General features: G+C 42.7%; 1 protein-coding gene across 3 annotated transcripts in view; it reads right to left on the bottom strand.

Moving 5' to 3' along the window:
* Positions 1–13,843, bottom strand: part of Mrtfa (myocardin related transcription factor A) — a 169,762-nt gene that overhangs the window by 96,827 nt on the left and 59,092 nt on the right. For all 3 annotated transcript variants that reach the window (XM_021183976.3, XM_085831766.1, XM_085831767.1), the window contains exon 2: positions 4,958–5,219. The gene's annotated coding sequence lies outside the window, so the exon portion shown is untranslated. The remainder of the gene's footprint in view (positions 1–4,957; positions 5,220–13,843) is intronic.

Below are 13,843 nucleotides of genomic sequence, written 5' to 3'. Positions count from 1 at the left end.
ACCTACCCTCACCCAGCCCAACACCTCCAAAGGACTTCTAGCCCACTGAGGTGACTTTACCACTTCTCCATCAGCATTAACTTTCTCCACATACAGCCCAAGCATAGGGGTTTACTGTCTGCCATCCCTCCCCATTCCTCCCTCCTCAGAGGCACATAGTCCTGACTCCACCAGCTAGCACCATGGGACTGATCCTTTTATCTCCATAGGTACCCTTTTCTATTATACTAAATAGATTTGTTTCATTTACGTGTGCAGGTGCATGGAGGACAAAAAAGGGTGTCAGATCTCTCTCTCAGAGCTGGTCACAGGGATTGTCAGGTTTGTTACACAGCTGCTTAAGTTGGGATCCTCATGACCGCACTGGCCTCTGTTTACTTTCCTCTCTTCCATCTTTCCTATAGATTAACCCCCCTCCCTTATCAAATATGTAAGCTTCATTTGGGACCAAGGGATTAGATGGATAGCTGTGGTCTTTTTTTCCTGTGCTCACAGGTGTTAGCACTCCTGAGAGACCAGCTCTCTCCTGGCGGTATTTGATGGGACCAGGTGATTAGAAAAGAGAAAAAGAACACACAAAAATCTTGTGGGTGCCCCTCATTTCCCTTGCAATCTGCTAAAACCTATGAATAATAATAAATAATAAAAGAGTTCAAGGCCAGCCTGGTCTAAATAAGAGAGTTCCAGGCTTTCCAGGGATACATAAGAAGACCGACCCACATCTTAAAACAGAGTGAATGAATGAATAAATAAATAAATAAAAGTTGTTGCCCTTTAGGAAAAAGAAATAAACCAGCCACTGATCCACCCAGTAAGTACTTGGATGTCCACTATGAGCCAACAGTTGCCTATGTTTCTGCCCTTATAAAATGTACCATCAAAAGTGAGTAATTGAATAATGAACATACACTAATGACAGTTGATTTAAAAATAAAGAAAAATAAAGAAAGGCAGCATATAGTGTGAGGGGCTATTCAAGAGAAAAGGAGGAGGGAAGGGCTCCCTGAGGAGAGATGTCCTGCAGCAAGGGTTTCTGGCTGGGACAGCACAGGCTGACATAGTCGAGCAGAGAACTGGGGAGGTGTGAGTGGTGCAGCACTTCGCCAGCATATAAGAGGTGGTGAGTTTGACAGACACAGGCAAGGAAAGAGGAGGGAGTGGGTAAAGCTGAGTGGGAAGGAAGGGGGACAGTGTGGCTGGGTTTAAATGGCAAGAAATACAGTCAGAGAGATACCAGACCACAGCGTAGAAATGTCATTTGACCACAGGCCTCTTGGGAAGGCACTGCAGAATTTGGGGAGTGGTATAAAACCGATCCAGCTTTCAGAGGCTCGCTCACACTGCTGAATGAAGAATTCTGATCACAATAGAGGTCAATGAGCTGTGATGGTCAAGGGCAATGGAGCCAAGCAAAGGACAACAAAAGTAGCTGCTCGCCTCAGAATGGCTTAGGAGAGAATCCTCATTCTCTCCTAAAGGACAGACAGACAGCAGGAAGAACAGAAGAAATCACATGTCAATGTGCACAAGTTTGTAAAAAAGGCAATGTGAAAAAAAAAGTTCAATGTGTTTTGAAAAAGTTTAGCATTTCTATATTCTAGCTTCAAACAGAATAGTTCACCAAAAATACCATTTATAACATCAACCAAAAACATACCTGACAACAGATCTAACTATTTACATGATCCTTCTGGTGAAGCTTGTAAAATGGACTAAGATAGTCCAGAACACACTTAAAACAAGAGATAAAACTAATTAATGGCCAGGCAGTGGTGGCACACGCCTTTAATCCCAACACTTGGGAGGCAGAGGCAGGCAGATTTCTGAGTTTGAGGCCAGCCTGGTCTACAGAGTGAGTTTCAGGACAGCCAGAGCTATACAAAGAAACCATGTCTTGAAAAACCAAACCAAACCAAACAAAACAAAACAAAACAAAAACTAATTAATGAACAGAAAGAACCATAAATATCTTATATAAAAATTGTTTTTATTCCATTTATTTGTTTATTTGGTGTGTATGTACATGCATGTGAATGATGATGACCAGGGGACAACTTATAGAAGTTGGTCCTCTCTCCTTCCACCATGTGGGTCCTGGGGACTGAACTTATTCTCAGGCTTGGGAGCTAGTGTCTTTACCACACACTGAGCCATGTCAGTGGCCCAAGACCCATATATTTTTAAGTATAAATTTTCCCATTTTCTTATAAATGATATAGTTTAAGCCCAAATCCCAACAGATACACACCAAAAGAAATAAGTTTTACAAAGGCATGATTCATAATAGCCCTAGATTAAAACAATCCAAATGTTTACACACCACTTACAGAAACTATAGCTGTAAACAAGAAATGAATTTCAAAGACGTTCAGAGAAGCCACCAAGAGAGGATAAGCAGGATGATTCTATTTCTAAATCAAGTATGAAAGTGAGTAAACTACGCAGCATAGGAGGTCAGGCTCCCAGGCCCAGCCAGGAGACTGAGGCAGAGGACTGCTCTGAGGCCTGAGTTAACATGGTGACACTAGCATCTTCCAATCAACAAACAAATAATTAAACAGAGCAGAGTGAAACTAGCTGAACCTAGATCAGAAAGGCAGATGACAATTTCTTTTAAGCAGGAAGAAGAGAGCCCTGGGTAGGAAGAGACAAGGGAAGCTGCTCTCTGGTAGTGTGAATCATCCCTTTAGAAGTAAATACTAGTTACAAACAGGTGTGTTTAATCTGTGACAACTCAATAGAGCAGACACGGGACGCTCCACCTCAGCAACAGTGAGTGTGCCAGCATCCGAATCCTTACTTTGCGGTACATCAGACACATAATGTGGGTTGAGAAAAGAGATGGACAAACCAATAGCTGAAGTAGAACTTGGCAAGATGGCACACACCTGCAATCCCAGTATGCAAAAGGCTAAGGCACGAAGACCAATAAGGCCAGCCCAATTCATAGGGTGAGACCCAGTCTAACACCCATTTCGCAAATCCAAAAACATCAATGGCAGAGCTGGAGAGGAGGCACAATAGCTGAGCACACGTGCTCCTTCTCTTAGGTACTGTTCTCTTACCAAGGCAACTCTTAGAGAAATAAGAGGCATTTAATTGGGGCTTCTTTACAGTCTCCGAGATTTAGTCCATTATCACCATGGTGGGAAGCATTGGGCACCTCCTAATCCTTCTTAGGCAGGGCCACTCCCTGGTGACTAAGCATTCAAACACATGAGCCTAAGAGGGCCATTCTTACTCAGACCACCATACTGCTCTTACAGAACTGGCAGGGTTGCTCACAACCATCTACAACTCCAGTTCCAAAGGACCTGATAGGTCTCTTCAGGCTTTTGCAGGTACCAGGCATGTACAGGGCACATTGCATACATGCAGGCAAAACACACTCTTTTTTTTTTTGTGGTTTTTCAAGACAGGGTTTCTCTGTGTAGCCCTGGCTGTCCTGGAACTCACTCTGTAGACCAGGCTGGTCTCGAACTCAGAAATCCGCCTGCCTCTGCCTAGAGGATTAAAGGCGTGTGCTACCACACCCAGCTCAAAACGCACTCTTAAAATAAAAATAAATCCTTAAAAAGGCAGTAGTAGACTCTAAGTGGAGGACAAACAGGTTTCTTTAAAAAGATCTATTATGTATTTTTTTTTTTTTAAGATTTATTTATTATATGTAAGTACACTGTAGCTGTCTTCAGACACACCAGGAGGGGGCATCAGATCTCATTATGGATGGTTGTGAGCCACCATGTGGTTGCTGGGACTTGAACTCAGGACCTTCGGAAGAGCAGTCAGTGCTCTTAACCACTGAGCCATCTCTCCAGCCCCCTATTATGTATTTTAATATCTTTTTAGAGAAAAAGTATTTCTTTTGTTGCCATTATTTTGTTTGCAGAAATTAAGTAACTTTAAAATCATGGGTAAGAGCAGCCAAAACAATTTAAGAAACAGAGAAAAACCATCCTAATAGATAAGATTAATGAAAACAATGCTATCCACATAGAAGGTAGATGTAAGACTGGTATTTTGCAGGCAAACTACACACTGATTAAGAGATTAGATTGGAAAATATGTATCATTACTAGCTCATAAGGTAAATATTATTTATTATTAAATTATATTAAATATTAAATATTGATTTCTTCTACAAACACAGGTTGTAGAAGAATACACAGTTACTGACCTAACCTGGTTCAGCTTACAAGTTTTTGACTTTATGGTGGTACAAAAGCAGAGCAATGCCATCGCCTACCCTCTTGGAGAATTTACGAGCTTTATGCTGGGCCACTCTACCCAGCTGTAAACTCACGCAAATGTCCTCAGTTAGGTGGGGCTATGTGCTGGCGAGGTTGCATTATGTCACGGCTTGGATGGGAAATGTTCCTCAAAGGCTCATGGGCCTGACACTCAGTCCTTAACTGGTGATTGTTGCTTTGTTGATGATCAGCCAGCGTTTGCTGAACTGATGCACTAGTGGACAGAAAGGGTTAGGATCAACAGAGCAGCCGGACAGCAAACTACAGTAGGAAATGCTGAATTCCTAAACTTTTATTTCCTAAAACATTTATTTATTATGTAGTGTCCTGCCCGCATATGTGCCTGCACACCAGAAAAGAGCATCAGATTCCATGATTTATAGATGGTTGTGGGTCACCATGTGGTTGCTGGGAATTGAACTCAGGACCTCTGGAAGAGGAGTCGGTGCTCTTAACTGCTGAGCCATCTCTCCCACCCCTAAACTAAGCTATTCTTAAATAAGATAAAGTAAGCTATGAATAGAATGAATATTTTATATATTAATGTTACATATAAATAATAAACACATAAGCTATTTCTCTATTTTATAAGAAATATTAAAACAAAAGACTTTCACCAGATGTGAAGTAAGGCAAGGATCTGTAACATCATAAACAAGGGAACTCTGGTTCTAAGCAAGCAATTCAGAAATTTCTTAAGGACTCACCATTCTTCCGCTCACTAAGTGGAGGTAAATTGGGGTTCCTCCCAGGATGGAGGCCTAGAGTCAGCTCGGGCTGCAGGGACAGCTCCTGCAGTTCATTGGTAACAGCTTCGCTCTGGGGGCTGGGGGCCGCAGATAGAGACAGGAGCACTGGCTCGTCGTCATTTTCGCCAGCCCCACCTCCGTCCAGCCCATTCACAGCAATGACGGAAGGGGGCAGGCACACCACACTGGAGAAATCCACCTTGGCTTTCGTGATGGTAACCTAGAAATTGGGAGAGAAAACACCAAGTTTAGATGTTACAATGAAGAAATTGAACCTCTGACCATACATAGAATACAAATGTTCTAGGTTACAGAAGTAGGATACTATCAACATGCTCAAAAATTGAAGGCAACATCTCTCTATACAGTTCAGGTGAGATTCAAATCTGTGATGCTCCTGCTTCAGCCTCCTGAGTGTTTGGATTATAGGCATGCACTGATGCAACCAGTTTAAGAGGTTTTTGTAAAGTGAGTGAGTATGGTTATTAAACTCCCAGAGTGCCGATTTCAAATTAGCTACTGTCTTTGATTAACTCAGAAGGACAACATACAGTTGAAATAAAAGCAACACACATTCACACATATAACGGGTTAAAAGGAAATGCTAACCAAGGAGAAATAGCTGTGAAATAAATATTACCTTGCAAATACTAAGAGAAAGTATCCTGAGAAATAAGAGTCTGGATAGCCATTGAATTAGCATAACGCATTATCATATCTAGGGTAGGGAATTAAGACTTCTTTGTAAAGAAGTGTAGAGATGTCTGTCTGGTGATGGGTATTGGAGTTAGCCAACTATTACACGGGTATTCAATCACAGAACTCAGAACTAGAATGTTAAACACAACACTCCCTTTTTCTATGCTGATAGCACTCCCATGAACATGGCAAGTGTTCCTAAGATCCATTGAACTTTCTGCATGAAACGTGGCAAGTACCAGCCCCACAGGGTGACATGCTGTGTGCCCAGGGAAAGCTTGGAGTAGTGCAGCCACAGTGGTCAGACTCCCAAAAAAAGGCTAAAACTGCAAACACTGGGCTGAGGCTCGAGTGTGTAGAGCCTGACCACAGATCTAAAAGAAGGCTGGTTATTCAAGGGTTCCAGCATTTTGAGGAAAGGGCCAAGTGATCAAGTTCTAAGCTGATTTTGTTATGAAAACAAGAAAAGCAAGAGCTTTTACTAAAAAAAAAAAAAAAAAAAAACTCATTACAGAATTAAAGTATCTTTAAAAATGATAAAGAATAAACAACAACAAAATGTTTTAATGTCAAAGAGCCTGGCTAAGTGGTTCAAACCTGTAGCCCCAGCACAAGGAGGCCAAGACAGGAGGATCACTAAGTCCAGGAATTCAGGACCAAGTTGAGCAACAAAGAAAAAAACTTCTAACCCAGCCTCAAGAAATCTCATACACAGTAAGAACAAGTAAGAACAGAGAACTGGTTAGGGACACAGCTGAGTGACACTGGTTAGGGACACAGCTGAGTGACAGGACACTCGCCAGCATGCATGCCAGTACCACACAAACAGCAGAACCAAAACAGAACCCAAAACAAACCAAACAACATATACAATCTACAAGTATTTCCAACAAGTGAGACTTGGTGTTTGCATTCAGCTAAGAGCACGTGCACTCTCGGATGGTGGTGGTGCACACCTTTAGTCCTAGCTCTCAGGAGGCAGAAGCAGGTGGATCTCTGAAGCCAGGTTTCCTAGAAAAACAGCCAGTGTTCTTAACTAATGAGCCATTTTCCAGCCTCAAAATAAATATATATATATTTTAACTGAGGAGAAGGTTGAGGGATGGCAGTGAGATAAATATAATGGCAGATTTTAGTAAATATGTCATAGTGAAACCCAGTACTTTATATGCTAACTTATGAAATTAAGTCCTGGTATCATACATAGGGCTGGCAATTGGCAGCCAGTCCTGGTGACAACTGACAAACTCAAAGTAATCAAATCCTTACTACAAAACAAGAAGATTATAAGGGGTTTCCCACCTCAGCACATAACTTTCCTACCATATCGGCATTCTCCCCAGTCAGTCTGCACCACCACAGAGACAGAAAGCACAAGAGCGTTCCCTTTACAACCCAGTGCAAGGTCCGTCCATCAGAGGACGCAGACACACACCTGTAGTGCCGCTTTCTAAAGAGGCTGAGGTAGGGTCCTCAGCAAGACACCATCTCTTTAAAAGTACATAAACAGATGTGGTGACACACATCTTTAATTCCAGCACTCTGGAAGCAGGTGGATCTTTTTGAGTTCAAGGCTAGCCTAGTCTACATAGTGAGTTCCAGGACAGCCTAGGCCATCTATTTAGAGATCCTGTTCAATTAACAAATGAGGACTAATGAGACAAGTCAACAGGGAAAAGCATTTGTCAAGCTTACCTCAGGACAACATTCAGTCCTTGGACTCCAGAGTGGAGAGAGAGAGAGACCACTACCAAGTTGCCCTCTGAACTCTATACTTGGGCTGTGGCATGTGCATACTCATACACACAATTATAGGGAACAAAAATTTAAATACATAAATACGTAAGATCTGAGCAGATAGCTTGATGAGTAAAAGTGCTCTCTATGCAAGCCTGACTGCCTGAGTTTAGAACCCCTGAAGCAGTATAGAAGATGGTATAAAATATAGTAGCGCTGGAGTTTGTAATTCTAGCTCCCCCTACAGGAGCTGTGTAGCAGGCCTGTTACCCTGGCTCCCAGAGTAATAATGAAATGTCTCAAGTACAAGAAGATTAAAACACACGGGTTGTCTTCTGACCGCCACAGGCACTCTGTGAATGACTCTACTGGGCAGTCATTATCCACACAGCTGCTAGCAGCTGGGCCAGTAATTGGCATCTTGACCAGGTTGCAAGGGCTATGCAGCCAGGTCATGGCTAGAGCCACCTTTTGGCTCAGGCATGGTAGAGGCACGCCCTCCTAACAAGAACATACAGGCCCACATATATATATACATACATATCACACATATACACACGTTTAAAAACCAATACAAATAATTTTACTGCTAGATACAGTGCTGTAAGCCTATAGTATAATCCAAGAGGCTAAGGCAATACATCAATCACTTAAGCCTAGAAGTTCAAGGGCAACTTGGGCAACATAACATCCCCTACATCACCTTCCTGAAATGGGATGAGGGGTAGGGGGAGCAAGCAAGCATGGAGCACAAGGATTAACTCTTAGTACTCACCAGGCTTAAAAGGATAAAGTCACACAGTTTTCAAAGTGCTTACTTTTCACTAATAAAGAATCACACCCCTCCTAAAATGGTTAGAAAATTAACATTTCGGGGATTCTGAGCTTTAACGCTGCTGTGTTACTGGTTCCAATATACAACAAAGATCCATCCTATGACATCATGGCTTTTTTCCTAGTGAAACATGAAGCTGATTGTATGTGTTCATAATCCTGGTATTCATCTACCACATATATATTCAAAACCCTCTGAAAATATTTAAGATAAGCTTGGGGAAAGAGCGGCTCCCGCCCCCACAAAGCCTGGAGCTACTCATAAAAGAGAGGAGGGGATCAGCTTTGTCGTTGTCTTTTTTTTTTATTACCAGATGGGAGGTACGGGTCTGGCTATGCTGCCTGGGTGGGCCTTGACTTCAACCTTCGTGGCTCAGCGGCTTGGCTTACATCACAGGATGCATGGCAACACCCCTGGCTAGTTTTTCATATTAGAGCCAAAGAATACAACTGTGATGTATTTTGTGGAACACAAATTATCAATTTTGTTGTGACGTGGGTGCTGACAGTGCCTTTTTACAATGTAGAGTAAAAGAAATAGCAAATTGAAAGACTATTTTAACAAGGTTCTGTCCAGGTTTTAGAATTGTGAGTTTCTGGGTTTTGTTTTGTTTTGTTTTGTTTTGTTTTTGTTTTTGTTTTCCTCTTCTTTTCTTTTAACAGGGTCTCATGTTTCAAAGGCTGGCCTCAAATTTGCTATGTAGCAGAGACAGCCCACGACCTCCTGACCCTTGTCTTCAGTGCTGGGATTACAGGTCTACGCCACCACAATTAGTTTTATGTAGAGATCACACCCAGTGTCTCCTGAATGCTCGGGAAGCATTCTACCAAATGACCTAAGACCCAGCTTTCTCCACCCCCCCACCCTAATTTTAATAGCTCAGTAGATAGAAGGTCCGTATCTATGCTGGGCTGTGATGACACACACCTTTAATTTCTGCACTCAGGAGGCAGAAGCAGGAGGATCTCTGCCTGAATTTGAAGTGCACCTAGTCTACAGAGTTCCAGGACAGCCAAGGCTATTACACAGAAAAACTCTTGTCTCAAAAAATAAAACAATTCACATTTATAGAACCATTAAGTGTTTGAAATAAATATCACTTAAATTTTTACATGTATATTTTCATTGTGTATTTTACTGAGTAAATTAATTATATACTATGGTGGCATTTTCTCAGGTTTCGGGCCATATTCTTTAAAATGTTCACATTAGTGAAGAGAGAATCTCTTATCAGCAGTACCTGTCAATAAGAAAGCTTATGGCCAATGAACTGAGGCAGAAAATAGGTGGTAGGACATCCAACAGTGATAGAAAGAATTCTGGGAAATAGAGAAGACTTGCCCTGGATCGCTGATGAGATGGATGTAAACTAGCAGGCAGCTGAACCCAGGATAGAATGAATGGGATAACAAGCTAAGAGCAGTTGGAGACCAAGCTGAAGCCTACGGTCTAGGCAGTTATCAATAAATAATCAGTCTTGGTGTCTTTACTGTTGGGAACTAAGTGGCCAGAAGAAAAATAATGGATTTATTTTTTACACATTAGAATAAACCACAATAATATTCTTTAAAAAAGAAAAGAATATTATATGTATGAGTACTCTGCAGCTGTCTTCAGAAGAAAGCATCAGGTCCCATCATAGCTAGTTGTGAGCCACCATGTAGTTGCTGAGACTTGAACTCAGGACCTCTGGAAGAGCAATCAGTGCTCTTAACCACTGAGCCGTCTCTCCAGCCCCCACAGAGACATTCCTTCACATTGCCGTGGAGCAGCAAGATTAGGGGCTGACAAAGCAAGAGCACAGCACAAGCTGCTGAGGCCGAGTCGTAAGGAAAACTGTGTTTCCTCCCTTTGTGTATGCTGATAACACTCTTGTCTACACGCATGCATGTACAGCACCTGCATGTGGTGCCAATGGAGGTGAGAAGGCATCAAATCCCCTAGAGCTGGAGTCAAGACTGTTTGTGATCCACCATGTGGGTGCTGGGAACCAAACCCAGGATCTCTGCAAGAGTGGCCAGTGCTTTTAACAGATAAACCATCTCTTTAGCTCCCCTGATAATATTCTCATATTTAAGGTTTTCTAATCACACTTATTTAGTTGAGTGTGGAGAGGGACACACGCCCATGTGCACTTGTTGTGGTCAGAGGACAACTTGCTGGAGTCAGTTCTCTCTTGCCACCATATGGGAATCCTGGGATTAAACTGAGGTGTGAGGATCAGTGGCAAGTGCCTTTACCTACCAAGTCAGAACCCTGGGCCATCTAAATGTTTACATATGATTCTTGGATCTAGAGAAATGGTTGTGGTGATTTGAAAAGAGAACGGCCCCCATAGGCTCGTAGATTTGAATTCCTGGTCATTAGGAAATGACATTATTTGAAAGAATTATAAGGCCTTGGTGGAGGAAGTGTGTCACTGGGAGTGGACCTTGGACTTTCAAAACCCAGCTCTCTTCCTGCTGCCTGCAGATCCAGACGTAGAACTCTTAGCTACTATCTCTGCCTGCATACAGCATGCTCCCATCATGAGGATAACCGACTATATATCTCTGAAACTTTAAGCAAGCCCCGATTAAGTGCTTTCTTTTATAAGAGTTGCTGTAGTCATGGTGTCTCTTCACAGCAACAGAACACTAAGACAAGCACTGCAAAACCAGGAGTACTAGGGTCCAGACTTCCACATTAACATTCAGCAATAACAAGCCAAGATTCCTGCACAGGCCTGTAACACCAGCTCCAAGGGGGTCAGGGACAGGACCTCCAAGGTAGTCCAGCCTACCTGAGAAAACACAAGCCCCAGGATCAGAAAGAAACCTTGACTTGAAAGAAAACGCAAAGAATGATAGGGGAAGACCCCTAATGCCCTCTTCTGGCCTGCATACATGCACATGCACACACATACATGATCAGTCAATAACTGGAACAAAGCTTCAGTGGCAGAGCACCAGTCTGGCTGCATGAGGCACCCTAGGTGCACTCTTCACAGTGATTACAAACATCTTCCATAGGCAAAGGGGGGACTTAGTGAAGCATAAAAGGAGGTTCCCTTGACCTTGACCTATGAAATAAGCTAGAAATCAGTAGAGGATAAGCAGTAACAAAAGAGAAAGAACCTCAGCATAAAATACAGATGCGGATCTACTTCTCTAGCAAATATTGCTCTCTACTCACTTTCAAATAGCCAAATAGCTCATGTACAGGAAACCCTAAAGACAATATGACCATGTAGAGACAACACTGAAAACTGTGCAGGGGTCAACACTACTGATCCAGTGTCCCTCTTAGTTTCTAGCATCCCTAAATTGAATGCTTCAATGTTGCGAGTTTATAATCCTACTGAATCCAAGACCATTATCTAGCCTGCTGCTTCACCTATGATCAGCGGCAGCTAGAACAAAAACAACGGGGGGGGGGGGGGGGGGGGCAGGGTCAACGCCCACAACCCATCTGTTCCCTTTCTTGATTCCATTTATCTTTCCCCACCCAACCCCACCCCCTTTCAGGCTGCATGCCTTCTGTCTGAGCAACATATGTGCCCAGAAGCAACAGCACAAAGTGTGTCCGGGAAGGGAAGAGCTTGGGGAGACAGCTGACAACTCTAAACAGACCTACTAGACTAGTGCAGCCCTCATACCCAATGCCATACAACCAAACGTTATGGTTCCTCAGAGGGTGGAACAGCTCTTTTGATCATTAGCTTTTCTGCATGAAAATGTTTTTAATCAATTAGTAGACTTACACTTTTAAGTTATCTTTAAAAGATACATCAAATCTAGAAAACTGTGTCTAAGTAGATGTTTGTGTGCCCACCTACACATGTATTAAAATCTGACATGAGGGATGCAAATATTAACAAGTATTTAGGAGTTTACTAGAGACTACCTTTGGTCGCAGAGAAGATGAGGAAAACAAGTCTCAACTAACTGTCCACTTCACTGTCACTTCTAACCCTATCGTCTCTATACGACTCACAAACTGCTCAGGACTTCTAAACAATGGTCAAGAAACCATCTGTGTTTTGGAAATGATGAAAAACAAGCAGTAAAAGAAGAACAGCCTAGTGTGACGGCTCACACCTGTCATCCCAGCACTCAGGAGCACAGGCAGGAGACGGCTTAGCTGCTAAAGGTGTTTGCTGGGAGAACCAGCCTCACAAAGCTGTCTATCCTCTGACCATCACAAGCACCCCATGTCACAAGGTCCCTCAGATCACACACACACAAATAAAAATATTTTTAATGAAATAAAAACCCATACAGATTGCAAAGTAGCAAGGAAACTATTTGGGGTGGGGGGGGTAAGGAGGGGAGATGGGGCGCTATAGTAAGCTCCAGGCTAACCTGGGCTGGGTTGTGTGGTAAGACCATCTTTGATTCCAGCACCTGGGAGGCTGAGGCAGATCTCCGTGAGTTCGAGTTCAGCCTGCTCTACAGAATAAGTTCCAGGCTATTCCAGGCCAAGGCTATTACACAGAGAAACCCTGACTCAGGAAAACCAAAACCAAAAAAGAAAGAAAAAGAAAGAGAGGGGGGAGGGAGGAAGAGGAAGAGAAGTGGAGAAACCCTAGAGTCCCAGTACTCAGGAGGCCAGCCTGGTCTACAAAGTGAGTTCCAGGAGAGCCAGGGTTACACAGAGAATCTGTCTAAAACAAAACAAAACCAAAACCAAACAAATAAAGAAGAACAACAACAACCCTAAGCCAAACCAAATCAAAAATACAAAGAGAGAAGGAAGGAAAGAAAAGAGAGACAGGGAAATAGTGTTTGGAACTGGTGTGGCAGAAGAAAAGATGACTACAAATTCTGACACATTTCCCTTTGGGTGACTGGTGAGGCCTACTTCACTTCCCCTTGACTCTAAGCTGGATTCTGCCTTGACCAGTAGAGTACAGTAAAATAACACTAGGCCAATTCCTACGATAGGTTTTAGGATGGGTAGAGTATGGTAGAGTACAACTGGAATCCCAGCACTTAGGAAACATAGGCCCAAAAGATACTGCGTCTGAGGACAGCCTGAGCTACAGTTAGATCCTGTCTCAAACGAATTAGCCAAAAACATTGAAAAGAAATGGCAGCTTCTACTTTAGATTCTTCAGCGTGCTGCACTTCCATGTGGAATATTCTAGACCAGTCGTTAAGGACTAGGATCTAACATTTCCAGACATCTCTGTAGCTGTAAGAAGTGTGAGCAAGTCTTCCTGTATACTCTAAGCAAGCCAGGCACCAGTGAATGCCAAGTGACCCCAGTTAGCAACATGTGGCTAACACTGTGTAGAAAGAACATCTCTGCAAACAGTGAGACAGAATAGCCACGGAGTCCTAAACAGCAATGTTGAAAACCAAATGATTATGAAATAATTGCTTAAATTCTAGGAATGAGGGAAAGTATTTTGAGTTTGGGTTTTTTGGTATGTCTGTTTTGTTTTGAGACAGGGTCTCATGTAATCCAGACTGACCTTGAACTCATTATATAGCTAAAGTAGGCCTTGAACTCCTTGATCCTCTTGCCCCAACCTCCAGAGTACTAAGAGTACAGGAATGAGCCACCATGCCTGGCCAAAAAGATTATTT

Source organism: Mus caroli, unplaced genomic scaffold (genome assembly GCF_978045245.1).
Source record: "Mus caroli unplaced genomic scaffold, Mus_caroli_1 scaffold_16, whole genome shotgun sequence".
NCBI lineage: Eukaryota > Metazoa > Chordata > Mammalia > Rodentia > Muridae > Mus > Mus caroli.
This window is presented reverse-complemented; position numbering and strand designations above follow the sequence as displayed.